Below are 7,392 nucleotides of genomic sequence, written 5' to 3' on the forward strand. Positions count from 1 at the left end.
GAAGCAGGGCCTCAACGCACGTAGCCGGTGTTCAGGAGGAGGACAGATGTTTTCACAACGAGAGCCCACCCCTCCCCTCTTCTTCCTTTTTCCACCTTTTATTGCTGTGTGACATCATATGGTATGGAATATCCCTTTGCTTGGTTTAGGTCAGCTGCCCTGGTGATGTTTCCTTCTCACTTTTTTCCCACCCCCTAGGAGGGTTAGAGGGAGTCCTGATGCTGTGCCAGCACTGCTCAGCAGCAGACACAACACCAGTGTGATACCAGTGCTGTGCTAGCTACAAGTGCAGAGCGCAGCACTGTATGGGCTGCTGCAGGGAAAGTTAACATCCCAGCCAGAGTAAGTACAGAAAAACAGAAAAAACTAATAATTTACCAAAAAGCAAGCAAACAAAACCAAACAAACTTGCCATTGATTAAATTTTACTTAAAGACTGACAGAAAGTATACAGGTGTGGATAGCATATGGAATAAAAAGAAAAAAATAGAATTAATGATAGAGTACTTCAGCATGTGATAACAGTTTCTTCAGTTCCTTTTTAATTTTTCTAAAATTTAATAACTGAATAACATCTTTTGTTTTTTTTTTTTGGAAAACTGTACAACAGGACAATAAATTGCATGAGCTCTTCTGTTACTTTATTTTTGGCAAATTCATCTAGTGACGCAGAAAAAAGAAAAATAAAAATAACTTTTGTGTGTGCTTTTGCTCTTACCATTTTCTCCAAGCAGGTCTGATGCTGCAGGGTGCTGGATCCGATGAGAACTGCGAGATTTGGCCTCAGGCAGTTCCTTTAACTGTAGCACTTTTTTTTTTTTTTTTTTTTTTTTTTGTCTTTGCAGGTGATCAGATCACCTATGCTGAGGTGAAAATGAAATGGAAATCCGACAATACCAACAGTACATCCAAGTCTACACATACAAGTATGGCAATGTAGCAGGAAATTTAAATTTTTCTCATTAAATGTTATGCTCTTTGTATACCATTTATTATTAATTACATATTACAGATAATGTAAGGGGTAGTTGGTGCTAGGTTTCCGGAGATGATTTAGGCAAATTTAAAAACCGTCCAAGATTTTCCCTGTTGCTCATTACCCCTGCCTGGAGGCTGCCGGTGAGTGTTTAAAATGTTGGCACATGCAGCCACAGGTTCCCATCCCAGGTTTTGTTTGGGCTGTTTCTTGTCCCTCTGCCACAGCTAAGGCTATAAGGACTTATGGCATCTCTGTCCCTTGCATCAGGGTGCCTCTCGGCTCAGTCCAGCAAATCTTTTTCTTGTCAGTGCTTGACTGGGTGGATCACACCAGGGAGCAAGTGGTGGTCTGAGGGCATGACAGTGCAGACATATTTGTGTCCCTGCTGCTCACTGCAAGCAGCTCGGGAGCACACTGGCTGCATCTGCACAGCAGAATATCTGGCCTCCTAACTCCCTTGGCCCCTTGAGATCTTTTACATTGTGATGTTGGTGGATATGCCTGAATTTAAAAGGCTGTGCTGCACATTGCCAAAGTACATTGGTTTTGTTTGATTTTGTTTTTATGTTTTTATGTGTTTTTTTTTTGTTTTTTTTTTTTTTTCCGTGGTTTGGTTTGTTTTTTTCTGTGGGGGCGTCTTGATTTTGTTGCTGTTGTTCGTTGGGTTGGGTTGTTTTTTTTGTTTGTTTGTTTTACTGTATGGCACAGAATACATTTCAGCACGTTGCTGGGAACAGAATGAGGGTTCTCACATAGACTATGACAACATCCATTAGGGATTGTGCTAGAGGTCAGTTCTGAAGAGCCAGGTTTCTTCTGAGAAGGAAACAGTTTTTTCATCCCAGAAGGATCCCAGAAGGATCCCAGAAGCAAATGTATATGCACCTTGCAGGCAAAGTGGCCCACTGGAGGACTAGGATCTGATGCAGAATGGGTAGCAGAATAATTGCAATCCTATGCCTCTAGCAAGATACACAAACAACACAGCAACTCCCCACCCTTTCAGCAGACAAATAGCCCACTTTTCCAGGGTATGGGACAGTATTACTTTCCATCTTTTCTGAAGATGATTTTGATCCTGAGGGGTTGCTCAGAACATGTGGTTAAAATTGTTTTGCAATGGCAAGCTCTATATTCTTATTAGCAACAATTCCTGTGTATGTTTTTTCATTTCCAAATGCATTTAGAGAGAATAAACAAGTCAGCAATATCATTTAAATTGGAGAAATTGAGTTATTTTTAGAAAGTGATAGTTAACTAGGTTTTGAATAGTTATTTAATAAGTTCAGATAACTTGTGTCTGATCTTTTCTGAAGTGAAAATTTTAAGATACATTAAAATACTTTTTTTCAAGCAGTGGGACCAGCCCTAAAACAAAATTTGGATTTGCAAAGCAAAATAATATAGGAGTATTAACTCATATGTATTTGTACGAGGTTAAAACAAATAAGAGAAGGAAACAAAATATTGCATTCATGCAATACAGAAGAACATTAAGATATTTATAGAAAAAATGTTTGCTGCAGACAATGTTAAGTGAGAACAAATGTTTCCATTGCTGGTTTAATTTCGCCTTACCGCAGGGAAAAAGAAACTGACAGTTTTAGAAGGTGTTTCTGATTAACGGTTCCAGTCAAGCAGAAAAGACAGGGGACCAAATGCGGATTCAGTCCTGCTAATATAATGGCAAAACCAAGTTACTGGCTTATTTTAAATTCCCTCTGATTTTTTTATTTTGATTTTTTGCCACAGAAGTTGGGATTGGATTGCAGCATTAAAAGTATTGTGAGTGATACAGTGTATGGCTTTGATATATCATCTTCTGTTTGCTGACTGCCTCCAGTCCTCACTTTCTTTCTCCCCTTCTCTGATTTTGCCTAGTCTACCCATATATCCAAGTTTGCACAATTTGGTTCTAGAACTATCAAAATCCAGGCAAAATGCTATAGGTGACCTCTGTGTCTTCACATTTTTCACTGAAACCTCTTTAAAAGTCACAGAAATCAGGTGTTTCTTCTAATTCTCATTTAGATGTTTATTTTTGTTATTGTTATTGTTATTATTATACAGATTGGTCTGGAAAGTGGGAAGGGATAGGAGTCAGAAGAAGACAGGCACAGAGATCCTGGACAGGGTTACATTGGAAGCAGAAAATAATGGATGGCAGGGATTTAACAACTAATTAAACATATATTTCTTTGGAGTGCTTAAAAAGGATTGTAAGAGCCTACCTGGAAAAAGCAGCCTGTAAATTTCCAAATTACCTGTGAAAACTTTTTCAAAAAGCTGGAATGGGAATGTCATGATTTCCTTCTGGGTCTTCAGTTGTGTAACCTCAGAATAATAACACCATGCTAGCACTAACATTATGAGTCATTCTCCCAGGGAAATTCCAAGACAGAATATCGGGATATACTGCAGAGCAAGAAGCACTGCCAGAGCTGAGCAACAGCAGCAGGTAAACAGCATGGCAAAGCAAGCAGTGCTGGCAAAGCTGTGCATGGGTTCAGAAAGTGAGATGTCACATTTTCAGGCATTTTCTTAAGAGCTATCATGATCAAAACTAGAACTGACCAGGTTCTTCTGACACTGAAAATGTGAATTCATATATAAACATACACAAATAAGGCTTTATTTTCACTTAATAACTAAAATTATAACTAAAACTAATAATAACATTTTCTAGAGCAAGAATTAGCTAATACAAATACATTTACCTGGAAATAACGAACAAACAAAACAAACAAAACAACAATAACAACCACACTTTCAATTGCATCTGCAGCACAGACTGATGATATCCTCCAACATTTCCTGTTGGAGGCTTAGCTAAAGTGATTTTGTATGCTAGCTAACTGACTTTAAATTTATTTTTTTTCTTTCTGGGAACTAAACTTAACTTGAAACAAAACTTCAGTTGCTTCTGGCTGTTGTGAGACCCTTCTTCCTTTTCTCTTCAGCAGTGGCCTGCTATGAGAGCAAACACTGGTGTTACGTTGCCATCATCCTGTACTTTGTTGCAGTGGCTCTGCTCATCTGTGTGATCCTTTTAGCTCTGAAATGTAATAATTCCTGAGGCAGATGGTGCAGTCCAGTTGACAAACAGAGTAAGACATTTTTATCCTTATTTGTATTTTCATACAGTATATTCACCATTTATCAGAAGAAGTGCAAGGAAGCATTTTACCCATATGATAAAGTCTCTGCCACACATTCAGCCAGCCATCAATTCACAATCGCACTAAATAAAATCTAGCTTCTTGCTGCTGATGCACAGTGCACTTAGCTGGGCACATTTTAATGCCCAAGAGCTTTGGCAGAACTGCCTGTCAGAGCAAGTCTTGGATCTGCTTCATCACTTAACCATAGCTGTCTCCCAGCTGTGGACGGAAATAACCCCACCAGCAGGCCAAAAAGTGAAAAACAAAAAACAAAACAAAACAACAACAACAACAACTACAAAAAAAAAAAAAAAAAAAAAAAAAAAAAAAACTGGCTGTTGCAGCTAGAGGTGATTCCCACAACTGCTGTCCAGGTGGACATTAACAGGGATCTAGTGAAGTGGCATGAGACAAACAAGCCGTGTTTATCAGTCTGGGGTTTGAAAGAAGCCAGAAGAACAATTGTCCAATTCAGACTAGGAATGGCAAGGAACAGCCCTCCAGAGAAAATCCTCCCATTCACATCCAGTGCTCCTAGAGCCCTCTGTGGGCAGCTTTGAAAAGGCAATGCCTCCTCCGGGGCAGGGTGGCCAACATAGTACACATGAAGGGAAAGATACAAATATTGTAAGCATCTGTGCCTGTCTCATGTTAGAGCTTTTGGGGGATCTTTTGGGAAATCTTTTAGTAAAAGAACACTGCATGGAAAACAGACCTAGTATAAAGACACAGATTCATTTCTTGTAGAGCTACAAAGTGTTTAATCACTCCTCCAGATCACTCCCCTTGGCAGCTGTCACCATCTCAGAACCCTGTCCCTGTCACTGAGCAATGTCCCCCTCACTGTGTCTCCCTAGCCATATTTGCACTGCCACACCTCCATCCCAAGGCATGGCACATTTACCCGTGGTCCCCATGATGCCCAGGTGCCCTCCCTTTACTCACAAGGACCCTCAGAGCAGGTTGAAGTTCACTAAGATATTCTATTAGCTTTTGTCTTCTTATTTCCAGATAGGTCATAACAGGAAGGCTCTGTTTCTTCAACAAAGCAAGACATGAAGTTTGTTTACTTTTACATTATCTTCTCTGAATAGACTTCTATGAAAGAAGACATGCTGCCAGACTGATCACTCTTCAGTTACTTCTTCCAGGATTTTCATTAAATGCCTCCATATGTGGACAAAATATATTAGATATTATTAATATAATAATGCCAGCAAGCATCTCATTATATCAGTGCATGTAACAAGGTGCAGGCTCAAGCTGCTGCATCAAACATTGGATCTGGGTCTTCTGCAGACAACGCAAATGACTAAGTAGACCCATTTGGAACATCACCTTTATTTCACACCTGACTTGATTTTACCATAATTTGCATGTAGATAAGCTTTTGGATTTCAATATGCTGAAGTACAAAAATGCATGGATAAAACATGGAATGTTAATGGTTGCACTAAACTTTTTTCTTTTTTTTCCAAGTCCAGACCTACATGTAATTTTTCTTCCTCTGACAGCCTTCTGGTGGGATTTATTAAAGGTGTAAGGAACTTAAATGTTTATCACAGAAGTCTCAGTCTCATTCCCCCACTGGCTTGAGTAAAATTATTCTGTTCTGCTTGTCCAGAGGAGTATCTCATCAATTTACAGAATGTTGTTTCTGTCTTGGAGTAGCAATTCATTTTTGTTTTGATTTTTTTTCCCCCAAATGCTGTAGCTTCAGTTAAATCAGAACCCTCCACTGGAACTAAACCACTTCAGGTTTAAATGTATTTGTTTGTAATTATTATTTTGGTGTCTCTTTTTACATTATTTTGAATTTTCATTGGTTATGTTATAATTCCTCTGAACAGGCTGATAGCCATGATTTGCAGTCCCTGAGTAGGAGGGACTATATAGTGTATTAAATACTTGCAGAATTGTTCCCTGTGTCTAAGCTTATCTGTACTTAGGCCATGTTGTTGCTGTTGATAAGGCACCATGTTTTTATAATATATTCACCAGATATCAATAAAGATTTAGTAAAGCACTTGGCATGCCAGCATTTGTTCTTATGTTAGTCATACATTTATTAACTGTATGACTGCAACACTTCTGAGCTATTGTCAGGAAGCGGGGTGCTGATCTAATAAGTACTTTCTACATTTTGCTTGCCAGGCTGTGGGATAAATCCAGGTCTTTAAATATTAGTGGAGAAAGAAAAGTTTAAAAAACAGAGATAATAAAAGAAGAGGTGGCAGGAGACATTTGGACCTGAAATGGAACTGCATTTTGTTGTCCTTCACTAGACTGATCTGATTTTAGCTTGTAGGTTCACATAAGACTATCAAATAATCCCTGCAACCAAATTAAATTGTCAACCTAAATAAATTAGCTCCAGCTTTCTTTAGAAGCGAGAAAATTTCCACAGTCTTTGAAAGCAATGTAGTTTTGTATCTATAAAACTTGTTCAATAATAGCAGATACACAGCAGCAGGAGTCATAGTTCCTGGCAATAGAAGCTCTACCAAGGAGAAGGTCATCATTTCAGAATGAGCCAGCTTCACAAGGAACTAGCACATCCACCCAGATGCTGCATATGCAAACACAGCAAATGGAAACACACTTCAGGGCCAATTAGAAATTATCACTGATTGTAAGCCCAACAGGGACTCATGCAGATAACCAGGTCTTCAGCTGCTACAAGCAGATCTCTGGGAATATAAGTAGCAGGTCCTACCATCCAAAAGGTAACCACATGTACAGCATAGACAACTGAGTAAGAAGCATGCATGTACTGCTCTGTATGCTGCTTGGTAGCTGAAGGAGGGAAATTACTTTGATTAAAATGAGAAGTTGTTAACTTCTAAAAATTGAAGTGACTGTTTTGGCTGCTTACTAAGAATTTTGCACACTTTGTGTTTTTGTGGGTTTGACAATGTGCCCACTATAGTGTTTAAGGCAATTTTAACAAACTTCAGCCTGATTTTCATTCTCAGGAGGCAGAGACTATAATTGTGTTCACTGAATTTGGGGGAATTTGTCAATGTTTACGGTCTACTTAGTGTCTTTGAAATGTTGACATGAAGTATGTTCCTGCAGATGGCTCTTGGCAGACAGAAATATACAGATGATGGATGGGCAGGTGTGCAGCAGGTTCTTGTGGTTCTCTGATGAGCTCTAGTTACTTCTTGACTGTTGGAGCCATGCCAACTGATCACTCTTCTGAGCCTCATCAGCCTGGTTGCTCTCAGGGACAGCATGCAACAGTTTCTC

General features: G+C 39.2%; 2 long non-coding RNA genes across 2 annotated transcripts in view; one reads left to right on the forward strand and one right to left on the reverse strand.

Annotated features, from left to right (window-relative positions):
* LOC118158075 overlaps nt 1–3,943 on the reverse strand; it is an 11,144-nt gene extending 7,201 nt beyond the window's left edge. Inside the window, exon 1 of the long non-coding RNA XR_004746786.1 lies at nt 3,211–3,943. This is a non-coding gene — a long non-coding RNA (uncharacterized LOC118158075). The remainder of the gene's footprint in view (nt 1–3,210) is intronic.
* LOC118158068 overlaps nt 1–4,070 on the forward strand; it is a 9,091-nt gene extending 5,021 nt beyond the window's left edge. Inside the window, exons 2-3 of the long non-coding RNA XR_004746782.1 lie at nt 846–926; nt 3,940–4,070. This is a non-coding gene — a long non-coding RNA (uncharacterized LOC118158068). The remainder of the gene's footprint in view (nt 1–845; nt 927–3,939) is intronic.
* Nucleotides 4,071–7,392: the final 3,322 nt, after the last annotated feature.

The sequence above is a fragment of the Oxyura jamaicensis genome, chromosome 1, assembly GCF_011077185.1.
Source record: "Oxyura jamaicensis isolate SHBP4307 breed ruddy duck chromosome 1, BPBGC_Ojam_1.0, whole genome shotgun sequence".
In the NCBI taxonomy this organism is placed as follows: Eukaryota; Metazoa; Chordata; class Aves; order Anseriformes; family Anatidae; genus Oxyura; species Oxyura jamaicensis.